Raw genomic sequence first — 23218 nt, 5'->3', positions numbered from 1 at the left:
CTGTTGCTCTGCCTTTCAAAAACAGAGAGTTGGCTCATGGCAAAACAGGGCAGTTGCCTTACATGATTCTTTGCCCTGTTATTGGCACTGGAAACGCCAGTGTGATAAGCCCTCTGCCAATCGCAACACGTGTGGTGCACTGGGCATCCCAACGGGGTGGCCTGTTATCAGTTTAACAAACAGGATTTGAGCCTGGGAACAGGTCAGTCAACACAGGCACACGTGGATGGTGGCAGTCATTCACTGGTCACTGGCCTACTCGGAATCCCAGACATGGAGGGAGGGACCGCTCCCACCCGGCAAAGGAGTGGATGTCCATCCTCAGCCTCATTTGTTCAAGGACAGGAGAAGACAATGTAGCAAATTATCAAATGGAAGAAGGTTAAAAGATGGCGGGGGGGGGGGGGATTCAGTATTTCTTTACATGGAAAAATGAAAAAGGTTATTTTGAAACTAATAAAGACTTAAGTATAACTGGTGACACTTGTATGGGCCACTTATGCAGAATAATGGTGAGGCAGGACAATGTTGGGAAGTGTGCAACACACTTAGTTCATTTTTTTAAAAGATTTATTTATTTATTTATTTATTTATTTGAAAGTCAAAGTTACACAGAGAGAGAAGGCAGAGGGAGAGAGGTCTTCTATCCGTTGGTTCACTCCCCAGTTGGCTGCAAAAGCCGGAGCTGAGCCGATCTGAAGCCAGGAGCCAGGAGCTTCCTCCAAGTCTCCCACACGGGTGCAGGAGCCCAAGGACCTGGGCCATCCTCTACTGCTTTCCCAGGCCATAGCAGAGAGCTGGATTGGAAGTAGAGCCGCCAGGACTCAAACCGGCGCCCATATGGGATGCCGGCAGTGCAAGCGCCACAGTGCCGGCCCTGACACTGACTTAGTTTTATATAATTTATACAGGTTACAGATGACAAAGATTAATATTTTTGTTTATTACTTCAACCCCAAAATTAATTTTTAAATCCCAGAGGAACATTGAATCATGGTAAGAAATGATGAGGGAAAATGTTTACAAGAATATGCTCTGGCACATGCGTGTAATCTGTGAACACCCATGAGTACGGGTCTCTGCAAAGCACCACACAGGGAAGATGCAAATGGGCTAGGAAGACGTGCTCCAGAGCCCACAGTCCAGGGAAGGAAGAGACAGCCCCAGAGATTCACTAGACAACAAGGAATCAACAGAGGTGGGAATGGTCCAGTCTTCCTGGGAAGTGAGGGGAAGCTTTGGATCTTAGGACGTGAGCAGGGGTTCAACAGGCATAAATGCCTGGCTAACATGAGAGCCTGGTCTGAGTAGAAAAAATGCAAGTAGGTTTTTAGGAGAAAGTAGTGAATTCTAGATCTGGAAAAGCTGGTTGGGAAAAGCCACCACCTGTGATGCCAGCATCCCACACAGGCACCCGCTGGAATCCTGGCCGCTCCACTTCTGATTCAGCTCCTGCTAATGGCCTGAGAAAAGCACTGGAAGAAGGCCCAAACGCTTAAACCCCCTGTGACCCATGTCGGAGACCCAGATGAAGCATCTGGCTCCCGGCTTCCACCTGGCGCAGTCCTGGTCATTGTGGCCGTGTGGCGAGTGAACCAGCAGACAGAAGATAGCTCTCTCTCTTTCTTTCCCTCTCTAGTTCTCTCTCCCTCTCTGTCTGTAAGACTGACCTTCAAATAAATAAATAAATCTTTAAAAAAAGTTCAACAAGAGATTGAGGTTTCCCATCTTTTGTGTTCAAAGATGAAAGCTCCAGTTGTCTGCCTCCCAGGTCATCAGCTTTCAAACCATTTCATCCCACACACAGGTGGGATGCTCTAGGTGAGTGCTCTGGGGTCTAAGAGGTCTCTCGGTAATGAGCGTGGGGTGAGGCACCTGGGGGCTGAAGAAGAAAATACCCGAAACAGCTACAGGAAACAGAAGTGCACCCAGCCGGCGGCTGCCAGCAGCAGACAGCCCTAGGTCTGTTTGATTGACGGATGGTGTGTCGACAGAGTCAGTCATTTATGAGTAATGCTTCAGAGATGCAAATGACATCACAATTAAGAATTGGTCTCCTTTCCGTGTGTGCTCTCCATGGCCAGTGCGAAGAAAAGCTATTTTGTTTTATGGCATGCGAAGTGAGGCCAAAATATGAGCCTTATTATACAAGGAAGTTATAATTTTGCTCAAAACTCACTCCTATGGAGAACAGCCCATGATCGTGATCGACTGGAACGGCACAGCCTTATTCCATCCAAGCACAGTCCCTAATGCTGCCTAAGCACAGGAGAAAACACAAGGCCCAGGGATGTTTCCACGTGGTTGTCTCTGCTGTGGGGAGATCAAAACTCTCCCCCAAAGTCTTTCAGGAGCTAACCGGCTAGCTTTCTTACACGTGTACACACATACAAGTCAAATGTTACTATAAACCTAAGTGGAGAAAAGCATAATTTTAGCCTTTACACTTCAGTTCTATAAAAGGAAATGAGATGTAAAGGCTAAAAGGGGAGTTTACATTTACATGATTTTCTACCTAAAAGACCTAAGACTACTCCTTTAAAACACACACAACTGTATTTATTTATTTGAAAGGCAGAGTGACAGAGAATGAGGGAGAGACAGAGAGAAAGCTTCCACCTGCTGGCTCACTCCCCAGCTTCCCAGAACAGCCAGGGCCATGTCAGGCCAAAGCCAGGAGTCAGGAACTCCATGTGGGTCTCCCAAAGGGGTGGCAGGAACCCAAGCACTTTGGCCACTTCCCACCATCTCCCAGGCAGTTCAGCAGGAAGCTGGATTGGAAGCACACAGTAGCTGAACTCAAACTAGTCACTCTAAAACTGACTAGGGATGCAGACCTTCCAAGCAATGCTCTAACCCACTGAGCCACAATGTGGGCCCCCAAATATCTCATCTTTAAAAATCAAACTCAATTCAAGTAAGCAACCTCTTACAGATAAAAACAACATTTTCAGATGTATGTTTTCTTACAAAATTTAGCATACTCACCATACAACCCACTCACTCCACTCCTATGAATTTAACCAAGAGAAGTGAAAATACGTATCCACAAAAGACGTGGGAATGTTCACTGCAGCTTTATTCATAAACGGGCAGGAACTGGGACAACGAGAACATCCACCAACCTGTGAGTGGATATTGCAAACTGTGGTCTATCCATAAAACAGGATATCATTTAGCAATAAGCAGGAATCGACTACTGATACATGCAACAACATGGGCGGATCTCAAAGGCATGATTCTAAGCAAACAAGAATAGTCGCCAAGAGCTACGGACTGCGGGCATTCATTTCTATGGCCTTCTGCAAAAGGCAAAACTATGGTGAAGGAAGGCTGATCGGGGCCGTGGGAGGGTCACAGCAGGGTGCAAGGGGACTTTGGGGGGAAGGAAATGTGCTGGGAGTTACACAACTGCAGACACTTGCTAGAACTCATCAAACTTATGGGTGAATTTTATTGTATACAAAGAATAAAAACTGGCAACTCTCTTAAACACCAGCAATAGCTAGAAGATAAAATGGGAAAACGCTCCTGTTCATAGTAGCAATAAAAGACAGTCAGACAATAAATTTAAGAAATTTATAAAAGCTCAAGAAAAATACTACAAAATTCTACTGAGCAGCATTAAGGAGACCTGTATAAATGGAGAGATATACCAAGCTGGTGGGTGAGAAGACTCAAAACTGTCAAGATATCAAAGAACTTGGACCAAATGTCTACAAGTTTTTATGAGGAAATAACAAATCTAACTTTTATTTAGAATAATGAAAATATAAAAACAGAAAGAAAAAATAACTGAAAGAAAAGACACATAAGTTAGAATTTTACATATGCATAAATAGTAAAAATCAAACTGTACATAACAATAATTGGTATAAATAACTGCCTAGCCATGTGAACCACCCATACCCTATTCGAAAATAAATGTTAGAAGAATTAAAGATGTAAGTACAAAAATTATAAAACATAAAGATTTGAAGAAAATATAGGTGGATATTTTTCATAATCCTGAATTTGGAAGACATTTTCACCATGATACCAAAGGTAAAAACTATAAGACAATGATAAATAAATTTAACATAAATTTTTCTAAATTTGTATCTCTCAAAAAACATTATCAAAAGACAATTATTATCTGAGGGAAATTTTTTTATTATTTTCCTTAAAAGTCAGAGTTATACAGAGAGAGGAGAAGCAGAGAGAGAGAGAGAGGTCTTCCATCCGCTGGTTCACTCCCCAATTGGCCACAACAGCCACAGCTGCGCTGATCCGAAGCCAGGAACTAGGAGCTTCTTCCAGATCTTTCACATGAGTGCAGGGGCCCAAGGACTTGGGCCATCTTCTACTGCTATCTCAGGCCATAGCAGAGAGCTGGATTGGAAGAGGAGCAGCCGGGACTTGAACCAGCGCCCACCCATACGGGATGCTGGCGCTTCAGGCCAAGGCGTTAACCCACTGTGCCACAGTGCCGGCCCCAATCTGAGGGAAATTTTACAACATATGTAGAAGACAAAGATCTATAGATAAGGGGGCCGGCGCCGCGGCTCACTAGGCTAATCCTCTGCCTTGTGGCGCCGGCACACCGGGTTCTAGTCCCAGTCGGGGCGCTGGATTCTGTCCCAGTTGCCCCTCTTCCAGGCCAGCTCTCTGCTGTGGCCAGGGAAGTGCAGTGGAGCATGGCCCAAGTCCTTGGGCCCTGCACCCCATGGGAAACCAGGAGAAGCACCTGGCTCCTACCATTGGATCAGCGCGGTGCGCCAGCCGCGGCGGCCATTGGAGAGTGAACCAACAGCAAAGGAAGACCTTTCTCTCTGTCTCTCTCTCTCTCACTGTCCACTCTGCCTGTCAAAAAAAAAAAAAATCTATAGATAAGCAAAGACTTTTTACAAATCGATAAGGAGAAGACCCAATTCACAGGCAACTCATAAAAGAAGAAATCTAGGGGGTGGGTGATGTGGTGCAGCAGATTAAGCTACCACTTAGAACCATATCAGGGGGGCGGCACTGTGGCATAGCAAATAAAGCTGCCACCTGTAGTGTCAGCATCCCATATGGGCACCAATTCGAGTCCCAGCTGCCCCACTTCCAATCTAGCTCTCTGCTATGGCCTGGGAAAGCAGGAGAATATGGCCCAAGTCTTTGGACCCCCTGCACCCTTGTAGGAGACCTGAAGAAGCTCCTGGCTTCAGATTAGCACAGCTCCAGCTATTGCAGCCATTTGGGGAGTGAACCAGCTGATGGAAGACCTCTCCCCCCTCCCCCCTCTCTCTATGCCTTTGCATAACTTTGCTTTCAAATAAATAAGTAAATCTTAAAAAAAAAAAAAAAAAAAAAAAAAAAAAAAAAAAAAAAAAAAACAAAGAACCAAATTGGGGGATAACACTGTGGCACAGAGGGTAAAGCCGGTTCGTGCAGTGCCGGCATCTCATATGGGCACTGGTTCGTGACCCAGCTGCTCCACTTCCAATCCAGCTCTCTGCTATGGCCTGGGAAAGAAGTAGAAGACGGTCCAAGCCCTTGGGCTTCTGCACCTATGTAGGAGACCTGGAGAAAGCTCCTGGCTCTTGGCTTTGGATCAGTTCATCTCTGGCCATTGCAGCCATTTGTGGAGTGAACCATCAGATGGAAGACACCTCTCTCTCCCTCTCTCCCTCTGCCTCTCTGTAACTGCCTTTGAAATAAAAAAATAAATTAATTAAAAAAGAACCATATCAGAGTGTCTGGGATCAAATTCTGCCTCTACTTCAGACCCAGCTTTCTGCTAACCTGCCTAAAAGGCATCAGGTAATGGCTCAAGTACTTGGGTTCCTGCCACCCACATGGGAGACCCCAGATGGAGCTCCTAGTCCCCAGCTTTGGCCTGGCTCCAGCCCTGACTCTTGATTGTTGTGTGCATTAGAAAAGTGAACTAGCAGATAGATGAACTCTCTCTCCCCCTCTCCCTTACCTTCTCCCTTTTTCTCTGTCCCTCTGCCTTTCAAACAAATCAATCAATCAAACTTCTTTAAAACAAGAAGAAAAACAAATTCAAGAGGGCAGTACACATGAAAAAAGGGTTTGGCCTCACTAGCTATGAAAGTGGGCAAAGACAGCTACTGAAACGGATGTTCATGACATCATTCCAACTTGCACTAGCTCACTGCACTGAATCTGAGAGGCCAGCAATTATGAGAGGCATCACTACTGCTTGTCTATTGTGAAATACAGGAAAGCACTTCGAATTAATCTGTGACATGCCAACGAGTTATAAGACACATCCTGAGTTGAGGGATATCTGGAAAATGCACTTCTTGGTACAGTGGTAAATAGTAGCACAATCCTGGAAACAACGTAAGATTTCCAACAAAGGACATTTCCTGAATGAGGTACAGTATCTCCCTAAAATAAAACTGTGCAATCATTGAAAATGATGGGACAGATGTGCATGCAGGATAACAGTAGGAAGATGCTCAGGGTCTTGTTTAAAAAGGTTATAAACTGGGCTGGCACTGTGGCATATCAAGTAAAGCCACAGCCTGTGGTGCCGGCATCCCATATGAGCACTGGTTCAAACACTGGCTGCTCCACTTCCAATCCAGCTCCCTGCTGGTGTGTCTGGAAAAGCAGTGGAAGATGGCCCAAGTGCTTTGGCCCTGCACCCATGTGGGAGAGCAGGAAGAAGCTCCTGGCTCCTGCCTTTGGCCTGGCCCATCCACAGTAGTTGCTGCCCTTTGGGGAGTGAACCAGCAGATGGAAAATATCTCTCATAACTCTCCCCCCAACTCTCTCTCTCTCTAAAACTCTGCCTTTCAAATAAATAAATCTTTAAAAAAAAATAGTGCCTGGGAAAGCAGCAGAGGATGGCCCGGGGGCTTGGGCTTCTGCACCCATGGGGGCGACCCAGAAGAGGCTTCTGGCTCCTGGCTTTGGACCAGCCCAGCTCTGGCTGTTGTGGCCACTTGGAAGATGGAGATCTTTCCCTGTATCCCTCTCTCTGTAATTCTGCCTTTCAAATAAAATAAACAAACCTTAAAAAAAAAGAGTATAAACTATGCTTAATACAATATCACCACTGTCAAAAGATAATCACTGATATATATCTGCATTGAAAAATATAAAAGCTTTAGATCAAAACATTCAAATGACAATGGGTGTTAAGGCTGTTTTTTTTTAAAGATATATTTATTTATTTGAAAGTCAGAGTTGCACAGAAAGAGATGGAGAGCTCTTCCATCTGCTGGTTCACTCCCCAGTTGGCTGCAACAGCCGGAGCTGTGCCAATCCGAAGCCTGGAGCCAGGAGCTTCGTCTGGGTCTCCCATGCGGGTGTTGGGCCAACTTCTATTGCTTTCCCAGGCCATAGCAGAGAGCTGGATTGGAAGTAGAGCTGCCGGGACTCAAACCAGTGCCCATGTGGGATGCCAGCCCTGCAGGCAGCAGCTTTACACACTATGCCACAGCTCCAGCCCCCCCCCCTTTTTTAAAGATTTATTTATTTATTTGAAAGAGTTACACAGAGAGAGGAGAAGCAGAGAGAGAGGTAGGCTGTTTTAAAACTCTTTTTGCTTCTATTTTTTCTAAATGTTAGGCCGCAAACATCTTTTAATTTTATAATTAAAAGTAATCATAATAAGGTGTTCACCCCTTGCCATCTGCCTAAACCTGGAGCTCCAAAAACCATACACTCTTTAAAGCTATAATATTTACAGGGACAAAAACTTGAAACAAACGAAAACTCTCAAAAAGGAAATAAACAAACCATGGAACATTAATTCAAAGGAATATTATATTCTCTTTACAAATGAAATTAAGTGAATTCTGCAGATGCACAGAAAAATCTAAAAAAAAGAATGGAAAGTTAAAACACAAATTGGTTTATGCCGATTTTAATCAAGAAAAAATTACTCTCTGTACATAAGAATATGAAGAAGTTACAAAGTCTTGCAAACAGAGGTCACTGACAGCCATAGGCTTCACAGAATTATGTGTCCTGACCTTTTCATATAAAATTAGCTTCATGGAGGTAATAAAAATACACTTTCAGAACCATGCTTGCATTGCTCAGGGCTCTAACATAAATTTCTGTGGCAGGCATTCACGGCAATTTCATACTCCAAAAACATTCTGTAGCAAAGAACGGCCGGCCGAGAGTGCTCTTTCAGACCCGGTCTTCTCTCGGCTCCTGTGTTAATTCACAATCTCGGTTTTCAAGACCGAAATAGAAAATCTCACGTAGACATGCCTACATGACAGAGAAATGCAGCAAGAACTTTCCTTTGTTTCTATGTGTGCTTTTTTTCTGTTTTCTGGTTAAGGACAACATTTCCAAGTTCATAAAAACAAGGAACTAAAATTAGACAGAGGAGAACTGAACCTTGACTCACAGTAGAGAAAACATTATTTTTAAACTGAGAAATATTTATAGGTCTGTACTTTATGGAAAAGGAAGAGAGGTGCATAACTAACATATGTGGTGTGGGGTGGCCCCGGGGGAGGGCGAGGCAGTCAGGAGAAAACTCCTTCTCCACGTGCTTGCGTTCCTGGAACTGCTGGGACCTCGTGTGTCACTTCTGTCCAGAGACACAAATTAGAATGAATCAATACAGAGCACCTGAGAAGTCTCTTCACTTCACGTTAAAGAAAAGACTACATCGCTCATGCAGACCATGAGACCAGCCCACCGTAGCGTCCTCCCACCATCCCTGGAGCCAGGAGTGGCTCCCGGCTCCCGAAGAACTGGCCACGCATAGCACACTCCACCATGCCTGCTTTGCAGAGCTCCAGATGAGCGTTAAAGAAAGATGTTCATTATGAGGCTTTGTAGAAAGACACACCAGCGAAATCCAAGACACTTAGCAGATGACTGTTAAAGGAATAAATCCTTTTGACACGTGAAAACCACAGTCGTCTTGACGTTCACAGCCCCACTCAAAAACCCTGCCAGAGAACCCAACCTCCCACCACATCAAGTCAAAACGTCTTCCTTTCCCTCACGCACACCCACGGCCTCAACATCACAGCGCCTGCGGTGAGTCCAGAGGCAAGTGGCGGAGGAGGTAGCTGGGTCAGGCGAGAAGAGGGATCAGGAGACAGGCAGTCTGTCCTCCACTTTGGAGGCTGTAAGGGGGTGGATGCCAAGGGAGGAGAAGGACGAAGATGGTGACACAAAAGAAGAGGAGGAATTGCTTCTCTAGTGCTTTGCACACAGGGTCAACAGAGACAGCAGGCTAGATCCTGTGTGCTGCAGGACAAGGAGGCGCGAGAACCCCAGCTCTGAGGTCAGAAAGCCTTTAATGTGACACACATCCAAGGTCAGATTGCCAAGGAGACAGACAGAGCTCCCATATGCTGATTCATTGCCAACTTGTCCACAGTGGCCAGGGACGTGCCGGGTCAAAGCTGGGAGCTGGAAATGCAATCCAAGTCCTTCACACAGGTGGCAGGAACCCAACAACTTGAGCTGTCACCCCTGCTTCAGAGTGTGAATTGGAGGGAAGTGGAAACAGGGAACCAGAGCCAGGAACTGAACTGGAGGTGGGACATGGGTGCCTTAAGGCCAAATGCATGCTCATCTCGGATGACATCTGCAGATGACACACACCCAGGGCGGGTTGGAACTCGAACACACATTCACATCCATCAGCCTAGAGGGGGAGTTTGCAAGAATGGGATTTAATGAGCTTAAGGGAAGACCTCATTCCCAGCACTTGTGTAAAATATAGATTTTATCCACTGATTTTCTAGGAATATCTCTATAAAAATAAAATTTTAAAAAGCACACATAGCCCCAACACCATTATCATACCAAAACTAAGCAATCGTTCTGCAGTGTTATCAGTCTGTCTTGTATCTGCTGGATTCTGGTTATCAGCCATGTTCACAGATGTGGCAGGAGGCAATCTGAGAACTGAGATCCAACCATAGTAGTAGGATGACAATGCTCCATGTGGGTGTCTCAGCATTGAAGACACCAGTTCATAAAACAAGAGAACCAGAATAAACACACCCTGCCTACAGAGCCTACCTTCTACACAGCACACCCCATCTACACTGCCTACCTGCTACAAGGCATGCCTGGTCTACATTCCTACCTCCTACGCAACCTTGCCTTTTCCCATAATGCCTTTCTTCCCTATCTATGCCCGCCCCCCTTTTTAAGATTTATTTGTTTATTTGAAAGTCAGAGTGACACAGAGAGAGAAAGAGAGGCAGAAAGAGGGGGAGAGGTCTTCCATCCACTGGTTCACTCCCCAGTTGGTTGCAATGGCTGGAGCTGCGCCAAATCGAAGCCAGGAGCCAGGAGCCTCCTCTGGTCTCCCACGTGAGTGCAGGGCCCCAAGGACTTGGGCCATCTTCCACTGCTTTCCCAGGCCATAGCAGAGAGCTGGATTGCAAGTGGAGCAGCCGGGTCTCAAACCAGCGCCCATATGGGATGCCAGCACTACAGGCAGTGGCTTAACTTGCTAAGCCACAGTGCCACACCTCTGTGCCCTCTTTAATCTGCAATCTCAGTGTTCTCCCACTCAACCCCAACCCCTCTCTTTAGGGCTACTGACCAAACGAGAAGACCCACCCTTGTTTCTACAATTCCACACCTCTGAGGTGGATAATGCTGCCAACGACCTCCTTGACACTCCCACTGACTCCACCATGCCTGCTTTGCAGAGCTCCAGATGAGAGTTAAAGAAAGACGTTCATTATGAGGCTTTGTAGAAAGACACACCAGCGAAATTTGCCTCTCCTTCAAATCCCCACCCTCCCTAGAACTGGCCTGGTCAGCCCTATTCTATTCTGATACATTCCCAACCTTTACCTGCACACCATTAATTTGAAAACATTTTGACTTTATTTTTACACATTTCTGCATCTATTTGTATTCCTTATGACAGACAACTTTCTCTCTTATGGTGAGGTTTTGATTTTTTTTAAAGGTTTATTTATTTGAAAGGCAGAATTAGAGAGAAACAGAGAGGGAGAGACAGAGAGAGGTCTTCCATCCACTGGTTCACTCCCCAAATGGCTGCAATGGCCAGAGTTTGGCCAATCCGAAGCCAGGAGCTTCATCCAGGTCTCCCGCATGGGTGCAGCAGCCCAAACACTTGGGCCATCTTCTGCTGCTTTCTCAGGCATGTTAGCAGGGAGCTGATTTGGAAGTGGAGCAGCTGGGACTTGCATGGGCACCCACATGAGATGCTGGCACTGCAGTCAGTGGCTTAACCCACTGGCCCTGAGGTTTCAATTTTTATATGGATTTGCTTGCTTTGTGACATCCCCTCTTCTTCATTTTCTTTAAAATTTTTTAAAAATTCATTGTCATCTGCTTGACAGGCAGAATGACAGAGAGCAATTGGGGATCTTTAATATGCTGGTTTGCTCCCCAAATGACCACCACAGCTAGGGCTGGGTCAGGCCAAAGTCTGAAGCCAGGACCTCCATCTGCATCTCCCAGGTGAACGCAGGATCCCAAGCACCTGAACTTTCATCTTCTGCCTGCCAGGATGTGTTAGCAGAAAGCTAGATTGGAAGCAGAGCAGCAAGGACAAATCAGCACTGCAATATGGGATGCCAGGATCCCAAGCAGTGGCTTAACCTGCTGTACCTCAATGTCTCCCCCATCCCCTCTTCTTTGTTAAGATGTACTCCTTTCAAAGGCTGAATTAGAGAGAGAGAAAAGAATCGATCTTCCATCTGTCGGTTCACTCCCTAAATGGCCCCAATGATCTAGGCTGGGCCAGACCAACACCAGGATCCAAACTCCATCTGGATCTCCCATGTGGGTGGCAAGGACCCAAGTACTTGAAGCATCCTTCACTGCTTTCCCGGGCACATTAGCAGGGAGCTAGGCCAGAACTCAAACCAGCTCTCACATGAGATGCTGCCACCACAGGCAGTGGCTTAACCCAGTGTGACACAACGCTGGGCCCCTTTTTCTCTTCTTTAAGCTAAGAGTTTGGTGGTGTTTAGTCTGCACAGTTCAGGGAGGGCGCGCAACCCAGAGGGCGCGAATACTCAGTCACTGCAGAGACGTGCTGCCCCTCTGCGTGCACGCTACACTCCTTAAGCAATCTTGTTACTATTAATTGGGCCACCCGGACACCTTGATATCACAGAGGGCATGCTCTGGGCAGTAGACAGGAATATGTGAGCCACTGGAAAAGTACACGCTATTCCCCACAGTAATGTAATATGCTGGCATCTGGTTTATAGATCAGTCCCGTGGCTAGCATGAAACAGCTCTCCTCAACTTGTACAACTCTGAACATCAATGGAAAGGAAAGATTCTGCATCTCCAGAATTGTGAACCTGACCCCCAAAGCTCTGCAATTCCTCCAAGGAGCCATGTCCCCCAAAAAGGCTACCAGAGCACCACCTTCCCCATCCCCTCCCCTCCATGGTCCACAAAATCCCTACTTCCCATCTACGGTCGCCTTATACTTCAATATATTCTTATGAGCTGTTAATATTAGTCTGGCAGTTATTTTTTATAACAACTTTATTGAGATATAATTCATATGCCATGAACTTCACCCAAAGTATCCAACTTGGTGATTTTTAGTATATTCACAGAGTTATGCAATCATCACCATAACCAATTTCAGAACATTTTTATCACCCCAGAAGGAAAACCTGTACCCATTAGCACTCACTTCCCATTTCCCCTCAATTCCCCCAAACCCTAGCACTCACTAATCTACTTTCTGTCTTTATAGATTTACATATTCTGGACATTTCACAGAAATGGAATCAGACAGTATACAGCCTTTTGCGTCTGGCTTCTTTCACTTAATAACGTCTCCAGGTTTGTCCACCCTGTAGCACGCATCAGTGCTCTGCTCCTCGTTGTGCCCCAATGCTATCCTACTACACTGTCAGTGCTGGATGGTCTCCCATAGCACTGTTTACCAGCTCCTCGGTGGAGGGGACACCTGGGCTGTTTCCAGGGAGCAAGGATGCTGTGGACACTTGTGCGCAGGTCTCAGGGTGGACTCGTGTTTCCCGTGCTCCTTAAGCACCCACCCGGGAGAGGAACTGCTGAGTCACATGGTGACCCCGCTTAGCCTTTGCAGGAACTGCACCACTTCACGTCCCCACCAACAGTACTAGGGTCCCTTGGGAGGTTTTAGAGACAAGGCCTGTGGCTTATTCCTCCTCATGAGCTCAGCTGCCAGTAGGAACTCTAGACCTTTGTTCGGCCTATGGGCAGGTGCAAAGGTGGTTTTAACATAGAAAGTGAAACAAAGCCAGACCCCAAGGTCGTTTTCCAGAACAGCGCTCTCCCTGATGGGATCCTTGTGTTCCTTTGACCTCCTGCGGAAGCTACACCCACTTATCCCCAGCGTCTTCACCACCCTACATTCACCCCCAATAAAACATGACTGGGGCCAGCTCCACGGTATAGCAGGGAAAGCCGCTGCCTGCAGTGCTGACATCCCATGTGGGCGCCGCACTTCCAACCCAGCTCTCTGCTATGGCCTGGGAAAGCAGTGGAGGATGGCCCAAGTCCTTGGGCCCCTGCACCTGTGTGGGAGACCTGGAAAAAGTTCCTGGCTCCTGGCTTCGGATCCATGCAACTCCTGCTGTTGCGGCTGACTGGGGAGTGAACCAGTGGATGGAAGACCCCTCTCTCTCTCTCTCCACCTCTCCCTCTCCTTCTCCTTTTCCCTCTCTCTGCCTCTCTATAAGTCTGCCATTCAAATAAATCTTTAAAAAAAAAATAGTAAGTGACATCTGCTGGGCTCTAAGGCCTGAGTGCTGCCTCATAGCCCCCGCTGTCATCCACAGGTGACAACAGAAACCCACTGCTCAGGAGGGCACCTTTTCAGGTGAATTGGTGTGCACGGGCAGGGAGCACTGCCACTGAGTCAGCTGAGCGTAGCCCACAGGTACCCCGCTCCCTCCCAGGGAGGTCCCCACTCACCCTGACTTCTCAGCAAATCCAGGCTGCAGGGCTGGCCCGTCTCCACCAGCACCGGTCTGCCCACAGAGGAACCTTGCCTCTTCCTCTGCCCTCAGCATGAACAGATTTTTTTTTTCCCATTAGAAACTCGGTTTTCTCCTCTTCTACCCTAAACAATACTGACACTTGGTAACACTGACAAGTTTACACACGACTTCTTGTTTTAACTACACAAAAACAAAATAAAAATGAACTATGAACTGATGACCATGTTTGGGAGTAGAGCTCTTTGAGCAGCCAGTGTTTCTTTTAAAAACGTTCTATATTAAGGAAGCGTTGTGGGAACATGGCTGGCTGTGGCAAGTATCCCACGTCCCTGCGCTCTGAGGACAGCCAGTGAACCCAGGGCGTCCCCACAGGCACAACCTGCTCATGGGCTCCTCAACCCCACGGAAACCAGAGGGGAAGGCTAATTTTACCACACTGTATTTAGACAGTTTGGATTCGTTCAGACGAGAAAGTTCCTAGAGTTGTTTGGGATTTCTTCTCTTCTTTTTTTTTTTTTTTTTTTTTTGGTCAATATTTAAATAGTAACCAAAAAAAAAAAAAAGCTTGCCCTAGATACCAACTGTTTATCTAATACCTAATTCCAAAGTGGTCAAATCCAATACCAGCCTGAGAGGGACAAACAAAACTCGCATGTTTATCAACAACATCTTTAAATTGTTCCATCTATCCTACAAATTCACCCTGTTCAAGTCTGTATTTAGTCAAGATCACACAGTCACAGCAGCACCAGCTTTACCCCAATCGTGTGGGATGGTTTCTGGAGCTGGAAGATCTGACTTCCTGCAGGATCCTTATTACAAGCTCCTCACTCTATTTTGCTTTTAAGTTTGTATACTTATTTTTATTTATTGGAAAGGCAGAACAAGAGAGAGAAGGAGATCTATCTTCCATCCACTGATTGATACCCCAAATGCCCACACCAGACAGGGCCGTGCCAGGCGTGCAGAACCCCCTCTGGGTCTCTCACATGGGTGGCAGGGGTTCAACCGCTTAGGTCATCACCTATTGCCTTGCAGGACTGTGTTAGCAGGAAGTTGGACGGGAAGCAGAATAGCTGAGACTCAAGCCCATCATTCCAATATGGAAGTGGGTGTCCCAAGCAATGGCTTAACCCGCTGCACCTCAGCTCCCACCGCTGTTCCTCATTTTAAAAGTGACGGAGATGTGTGAAAACGTTAAGCTTAGGAGACAGGTGTTGGGCACAGCAGTTATGATGCCACATGCTACGCTCGCATCCCACGTTGGAGTACCTGGGCTCAAGTCCCAGCCATGCTCACAATTTCAGCTTAATGCCACTTCGAACCCTGGGAGGTAGCAGATGATGGCTGAACACTCACATGGGAGACTCGGACTGATCCAGCCTCACCAGCTACTGTGAGCATCTGAAGAGTAAACTGGTAGATGTGAGATCTTTCTGTCTTTCCCTCCATCTACCTTTCAAATAAATCAATCATAGTTTTCAAAAAACTTAAAACACAGAATTACCATATGACCCGGCAATTCCACTCCTAGGTAGAACTAGACACTCAGCTTGTGACACCCATTGCAGCACTATTAACCGCCAGCCCCAAGAATAGACTTTTAAAAGACAGCTAATTTTACATTCTATGAATTTTGATTTTTAAAAAAAGTCAACAGGGGCCAGCGCTGTGGCGCAGCGGGTTAAATCCCTGGCCTGAATCCCCGGCATCCCATATGGGAGCCGGTTCTAGTCCCGCCTGCTCTTCTTCCGATCCAGCTCTCTGCTGTGGCCTGGGATAGCAGTAGAAGATGACCCAAGTCCTTGGGCCCCTGCACCCATGTGGGAAACCCGGAAGAAGCTCCTGGCTCCTGATCGGCGTAACTCTGACCATTGCGGCCATCTGGGGAGTGAACTAGCAGATGGAAGATCTCTCTGTCTCTGCCTCTCTCTGTAACTCTGTCTTTCAGATAAATAAAATAAATCTAAAAAAAAAAAAAAAGTCAACAGTATCAGGAAACTGTAGGATAGTAGTGAGGGGAGGAGAGGGAGCGGGTAGGCGGAATATGAGGCCTGAAAAGGTTCCTAGAGAGAGCACAGGGAGCCGGTGTCAGTGGGCGGGTATCATAACGCCTGTGAAAGCAATCAGCAACGGCAGGCCTGCAGCTCAGAGCAGCAGCAAGTTAGGTCAGGAGAAACCCCTGCCCGAGGGTTTTTCCTGACAACATTACATAGACTTCTTGGAGAAATGTCAGCCTCCAGAGTTAGGCCCCAAACAGGTAGGCACATGATCTTCTGTGGGAAACACTGGGCTAGGCACTTGACATGAAAATGCACTTCATCTGTCGAGAGGAGGTACGATTTAAGTATTATATCCATAACTTGGTCTTTTGTTTGTTTGTTTAACAGGCAGAGTGGACAGTGAGAAAGAGAGAGAAAGGTCTTCCTTTTTCCATTGGTTCACACCCCCCAAAGGGCGCTGCGGCCGGCTCACCGTGCTGATCCAAAGCCAGGAGCCAGGTGCTTCTCCTGGTCTCCCATGCAGGTGCAGGGCCCAAGCACCTAGGCCATCCTCCACTGCCTTCCTGGGCCACAGCAGAGAGCTGGACTGGAAGCGGAGCAACCAAGACAGAATCTGGCGCCCCAACCGGGACTAGAACCCAGAGTGCCAGCACCACAGGCAGTGGATTAGCCTATTGAGCCATGGTGCCAGCCCATAACATGGTCTTAATATTAATGAACATCTATTCAGAAAGATGAATGTGCCTTCAGCTGCCAAACATAAAATCAGTAACATCAGGGTCTGTGTCTTCAGTCTGTTTCATTTTTCCATGTAGCCCACATGGCTATGGCCATGGGACACTGTGTCCAGCTTCTTGTGTGTGTATGTGTGTGTCCCTGATCATAGGGTATGTTTCCAGTTTCTTGAGGCAGGGGCTTTTGTCACCATGAGTCCCAGGACCAAGAACAGGGGCTAGGATGTACTTTGTAGAGACCGAAGACTGAATCCACCAGCCCTTGCTGATCCACAGCCCTAACACTCACCCCTGTGCTTCAGGGTGACTGACACACTGAGAGCAGGGCCCCTGGCTGCTCATGGGGTTAACATTGAATCCATGGTTTCAATCTTGATGAGAACATATTTGGGGGCAGAGCAGCCAGGCAAAAACCCACATCCACAGAACACCTGTCTCCATGCCTTTGTGTGCATCAACTTATGTAACCCTAACCCAACCCTTCAGTGGATGCCTAGATTGCCATTTGTTAGGTAAACTATATGCCATTTTAAATGACTCGCATTTACTATTTTGAAAATGAAGGCACGGACAGCCCAAACGAGGCACACTGGCTGCTGACACAGCCCTTCAGCAGGAGCAAAGCTTCTAACACAAACAAAAACTCAAGCACTGCTGAGCATCAGGTTATCAAACTCCTGACAGGAAAAACCACACACCCACCTTTCATTTCAACCAAAGAGTGGGAGCCAGCATTGTGGCACAACAGGTTAAGCCCTGGCTTGCAGTGCCTGAATCCCATATGGGCTCTGGTTCATGTTCCAGCTGTTCCCCTTCCAAATCCAGCTCCCTGCTATATGCCTGGGAGTTCAGTGGAAGATCACCCAAGTCCTTGGGCCTGTGCACCAACGTGGGTGATCCAAATGAAGCTCTTGGCTCCTGGTTTCAGCCTGGCCCAGCCTTAGCCATTGCAGCCATTTGGGAAGTGAACCAGAGGATAGAAGATCTCTCTTTTTCTCTGTCTCTCCCTCTTTCTCTGTAACTCTACCTTTCAAATAAATAAATATTTTTATATATATAATATGTATATTATATATTATATAAAATCTTATATATAAAAGATTTATATATATAAATCTTATATATGTGTGTGTGTGTGTGTGTGTGTGTATATATATATACATATAAACAAACCAAAGAGTAAGAAATACAGCCACTCCTTCCTCTGCCTTGTATTGGAAAACAAACAAAATTTCTTTTTCATTTGTTTGTTTTCATTTGAAAGACAGAATTACAGAGAGAGAGGGAGAGCCAGAGAGGGAGATCTTCAATCTGCTGGTTCATTCCCCAAATATCCTCCTGGGCTGGGCCAGGCCAAAGACAGGAGCCAGGAATTTCTTCTTGGTCTCCCACGTGGGTGCAGGGACCTCAACACTTGGTCCATCTTCCAGTGCCTTTTCAGGTACATTAGGGAACTAGATCAGAAGTGGAGCAACTAGGACTCGAACTGGCACCCATGTGAGATCCCGGCATTGCAGACAGTTGCTTTACCAGCTACACCACAGCACCAGCCCCAACAAAATTTCTACACAGTTACTCTCAATAGATGATTTTTCAGAAAAAAGTGCCAAGTAATTTCCCAAGTTTTGTTAAATTTTAATTTAAAAAATCAAGACTTCCCTACTTTACATTTTAGCTTTATAACTAGTTAAATAATTATTATTCTAATTAGTTATCAATTATACTATCTAATCTATAATTCCATTTTCTATCTTTACATACACAAAAGAAATCAACTTTTGGTCTTGCGGAAAAGACTATTTTCTAAAACACAGATTTGATTCAAATTTCTCTTGCTCCTCATCCCTTTTAAAAATACACTAAAAGGAGCTCACGCTGGGGCATAGTGGGTAAAACGCTGCCTGTGGTGCCGGCATTCCATACGGAACTGGTTCCAGTCCAGGCTGCCATACTTCCAATATAGCTCCCTGCTAATGCACCTGGGAAAGCAGCAGAGGATGGCCCAACTGCTTGGGCCCCTGCACCCTTGTGGCAGACCCAGAAGAAATTCTTAGCTCTTGACTCCTGTCTCCTGGCTTCAGATCAGCTGAGCTCTGGCTGTAGCGGCCATTTGGGGAGTGAATTAGGGGATGGAAAACCTACCTCTTTCTTTCTCTTTCTCTTTCTCTCTCTCGCCCCGTAACTCTGTCTTTCAAATAAAATAAACATCTTTTTTAAAAAAATGCACTAAAAATAACTGTAACAACACCTGATTCATCATAAACTCAAGTACCCAGCAACCTCACTTATTCAGAGTACAGCTGGCAACCAAAAAAATTGAACAAAGACCAAATTCTTAGTCCTTTTAATCAAACTATACCTGCAGGGTTAGCAAGCTTCATTATTTGTTTTTGTTTTTGGTGAAACAAAGTGAGAACTAGAAATAAATCTATTACAGGAAAGCATAATAACAGCTACATAAACTGACAGCAAAAGAGCAAGCAGAAAAAGTTATTTTTAAAAACATAAGAACTAGAAAAACAGAACAATCTGGGTTTATTTAAAGGAAAGCAGAAATTTCTATTTTTATAGGGAAATTGCTATATTAGTAAAAGCCAAATAGCAAGTAGTAAAATAACTGAGTCATCAAGAAAATCACATTTTGTTTGGCATATTTCATTTTCACGAAGGAGGAAAATGTTTTATACATTTCAAACATGTAAAACCAAATGTTGAAGCTGGATAAAACAGGAAAATGTCTGACTGACTAAAAGGGAAAATTCTCAGCACTTCAGAGACTCAACCATCCAGAAAGACTTCCTATTATTGATACTTGTATCTAACAACATATCAAATGAGGCTAGTTCCATATTCAACCATATGCTACCCCTAAAGCTCTCTATTAAGGAGCCAGCTGGGAGAAAGGGAAAGGACCAGAGAACTTAATATTTAATCAACCTGGAAACAAGGCTGGCTGTTTTAAAAAACAAAACAAAACAAAAATAAATAAATAAATCACCTGACATCTTGACATCAAATTGTAATTCATCTCATTTAATCATACCTTTCAGGAAAACTTCTAAACACTAGTGAAAATGAAATGGTGAGATAATAGTCAAGGTACGTTATTATATAATAAAAGATGTATTCAATCATTTCAGCTTATTTTCAATCAGCCTGACTGTTCATTTCAAAAAAGGATACTTTTCCTATCAAGTGATGAATGTAAAAATGAAATACATTCTATCCATGCTATGTAGTAACTTCTGCCATGAAAAGCAATGCAGTATGGACAACCTGGATGAACCTAAGGCTCAATGCCAGAAGCCAGGCACAAAAGGACACATTTGTGGTTTCAATTACATGGAATGCCCAGAACAGGTAAAGGTTAGTGGCTGCCAGAGGCTGGAGAGTTTTGGGAAAAGGGGATGTGACTGCTAAAGGGGACAGGGTTCCTTCTTGGAGTGATGATAATATTCTAAAACTGACCAGGACCTGAAAGGGGTGCGGTATTGGCCCTCATCAGACGACCTGGGCTCAACCTCCAGCTCTGGCTCCTGATTCCAGCCTCTTGCTAATGCAGACCCTGCAAGACAGTGGTGACGGCTCCAGTCACAGGGTCCCTGCCACCTATGTGGGAGACCTGACTTCAGCTCCCAGGCCACTCTAGGCATTCATGGTATGAATCAACAGATGGGAACTCGCTCGCTCTCCCTTTCTCTCTCTGTGCCTCTTAAATAAATGAATAAAATTGACTGTGACAATGGTTGTACAGTTCTATTAATATACTAAGAGTCATTCAATTGTATACTTTGAGTGAATTGCATGGCAATGTGAATTCTACATCAAAAAAAAAGGGGGGGGGAGTGTTATAAAAAAATCAAATAGCTTAAAATTACCATCTAGGCTAACAACTTTGTCAATATTCCTTGTTCCTTGCTCCACACACCATAAGCAAGGGTGTTTGAAAGAAACAGAAACCTTAGTGCAAGCTGGACCACATCCAGGGGAGTATATGGAATTGGAAATTTAATAGCTACTAAATAAAGTAACATCATGACTAGCACTGTGAAAGCAAACATTTCCACATGAACTCCAAATGGCACCGGGACAAAGCTGACATCTTAGAGCCATCGGCTCTCCAAGTGTTCCCAATCACAATTTCTTTTGGGAGCTAGAAAGAGCAGGGAGTTTATTAAACTCTAGCTGAGAAAGTCACTGTGAAATGTGCGTTAGAGGCAAGAAAAGTCCTTTGAAATTTCTTGTTTGCACCGTAGTTTTGCAAGTTTTTAACTTTCTGCAATTACTTGACACTGAATCAGTCACTGCGGTCCTCAGAAAACATGACTCCAGCAGGCTCTGAACGGCAGTTTCTCTCCGGGAAGCTACAGTTCCACAACCTGGGTCTTTGCTAAGGTGAAATTTCCTCCAGGTTCCACAACACAGGTACCCAGTGACAACACTGTTTCAGAACCAAGTATTTCCCCTTTTTACTTCATTTCACCAGCTATGCAAATCACAGCAAATGTTCCATTACTTTCCATGGATTTCTTTGCTGTTAAGAAAGCATAAGAAGGCCAGCCCCGCGGCTCACTTGGCTAATCCTCCGCCTACGGCGTCAGCACCCCGGGTTCTAGTCCCAGTTGGGGCGCCGGGTTCTGTCCCGGTTGCTCCTCTTCCAGTCCTGCTCTCTTCTGTGGCCTGGGAGTGCAGTGGAGGATGGCCCAAGTGCTTGGGCCCTGCACCGGCATGGGAGACCAGGAGGAAGCACCTGGCTCCTGGTTTCAGATCGGCGCAGCGCACCGGCCGTAGCAGCCATTTAGGGGGTGAACCAATGGAAGGAAGACCTTTCTCTCTGTCTCTCTCTCTCACTCTAACTCTGCCTAACTCTCTGTCTAACTCTGCCTGTCAAAAAAAAAAAAAAAAAAAAAAAAAAAAAAAAAAAAGGCATAAGAAATCTACTGAGGAAAAAAAAATACCACATTGAAACGGCTGTAAAGAAAGGGCAAAATGTGGACCAACCAGCAGATAAAACACAGGAGATGTTTCATCCAGCACTGCAGACCACGTCTGCTACTTTTCACGTGTGTTCTTCATTGTTTGATCAAAAAGGGAGAGAACACACAGAGAGAAACTCAAGAGGCCCCGCAAAGAGATTGTTTGAGCAAAGAAAACAGACATGACGTGGAATAAAATGCTCTCAACCAGTGATCTTAATAAAGAAAAACATACACCTGAGTGGGAGAAGGAACACCATTAAGAGGCTTTCATAAATCCTTTATAATAGCCAGGGGTTTCCTTCTGACATTGGCAACATCTCACTTCTAACCATGAGGTCTGCATTAGACACTTTCTTTGCAGGTGCATTTGTTTGGGGACCACAGAGGATTAGCAGGCTCCTTGCACACCAAACATGCGGTGAGCAGATCCAGAGATCCAGTATCAGAAGCAAGCAAGTGCTTTCCTAGCAGAATAATCTAGAAGAACATTATCAGTCCAGAATCAGTGGAAAACCTACCAACAAAATGAAATTCACTTTAAGGGCAACCAACCTTCCAATCTCTCTCCAAAATAATGTTTGAATGGTAGTTGAAGCATATTTTTGAAGATATATTAAGAGTCATTTATTTATTTGAAAGGCAGAATGACAGAGAGAGAGAGAGAGAGAGAGAAAGAGAGAGAGAGATTTCATCTGTTGGTTCACCCCCCAGATAGCTGCAACAGCCAGGTCTGAGCTGGGCCAGCCCAAAACCAGGAACCAGAAATTCTATGTGGGTCTCCCACATGGGTGGCAGTGAACCAAGTACTTCAGCTGCCTCCCACTGCTTCTCAGACGCATCAGCAGAAGCCGGATGGAGAGCAGAGAAGCCAGGACTCAAATCCGCACTCTGATATGGAAAGCAGCGGCTTAATCAGCTGCACACAACTTATGTGCCCCAAAGCTTTGTGGTTTTTTTTTTTTTTTTTTTTTTTTTTTTTTTTTTTTTTTACTCACTTCACATTTTCTCCAACTAATTTCAAAGGTGTCTCTCAAGCTTTCAAAATCAAATGGGATTCTTCTAATGGTACCCTGCAAATGTGATCCTGAGAATCTGGGTCTAAGTTACAGCTCTAGAATGCAGTCTCATTTGTTTGCATTTAAAGGAAGTAAAGAATTATTGGTGAATCACACACACACACACACACACACACACACACCCTGCAATTTAGTGGCTCTGTAAATCTGAGTTTCCCTATGCTAAATTTATCTGAGTGAGGGTTCAGAGTTTAAACGCAATGCACAAAGGAAAAACCACTTGTTTGCATTAGAAACAAGCATGATTTCCAGTCCCAGGAGAATCGCAGCTCTTCTGAGAAAAAACGGTGGGGAGCTCAACACACTTCACACACAGCTTGTGTCCACACTTCACGTTCCGTGAACACGAGGAAACAAAGAACCCGAGATTCCTGCCCCAAAGTGCTTAACTTGTCAAAGGAGAAAACTCAAGATGGGAAGTTAATCCACAAACACGAATTCATTTTTACCAACAGGATAATTCTACAAAAGCGTTTTCCTCTCAGAAACTCCCTCTCCCCGGCT

General features: G+C 45.4%; 1 protein-coding gene and 1 long non-coding RNA gene across 5 annotated transcripts in view; both read right to left on the bottom strand.

The window, feature by feature from the left end:
- Positions 1–23218, bottom strand: part of ADCY9 (adenylate cyclase 9) — a 132878-nt gene that overhangs the window by 89340 nt on the left and 20320 nt on the right. The gene's annotated exons all lie outside the window — the stretch shown is intronic.
- LOC149120646 (uncharacterized) lies at positions 7849–21580 on the bottom strand. The gene is made up of 2 exons (XR_016226018.1): positions 13897–21580; positions 7849–9622 (listed from the first exon to the last, which is right to left on the bottom strand). It is a non-coding gene; the product is annotated as an uncharacterized LOC149120646 (long non-coding RNA).

Source organism: Oryctolagus cuniculus, chromosome 19 (assembly GCF_051225735.1).
Source record: "Oryctolagus cuniculus isolate XC-2025 breed Fujian yellow rabbit chromosome 19, ASM5122573v1, whole genome shotgun sequence".
In the NCBI taxonomy this organism is placed as follows: Eukaryota; Metazoa; Chordata; class Mammalia; order Lagomorpha; family Leporidae; genus Oryctolagus; species Oryctolagus cuniculus.
The sequence above is the reverse complement of the archived record's forward strand: the minus strand, read 5'-3'. Positions and strand labels throughout refer to the sequence as shown.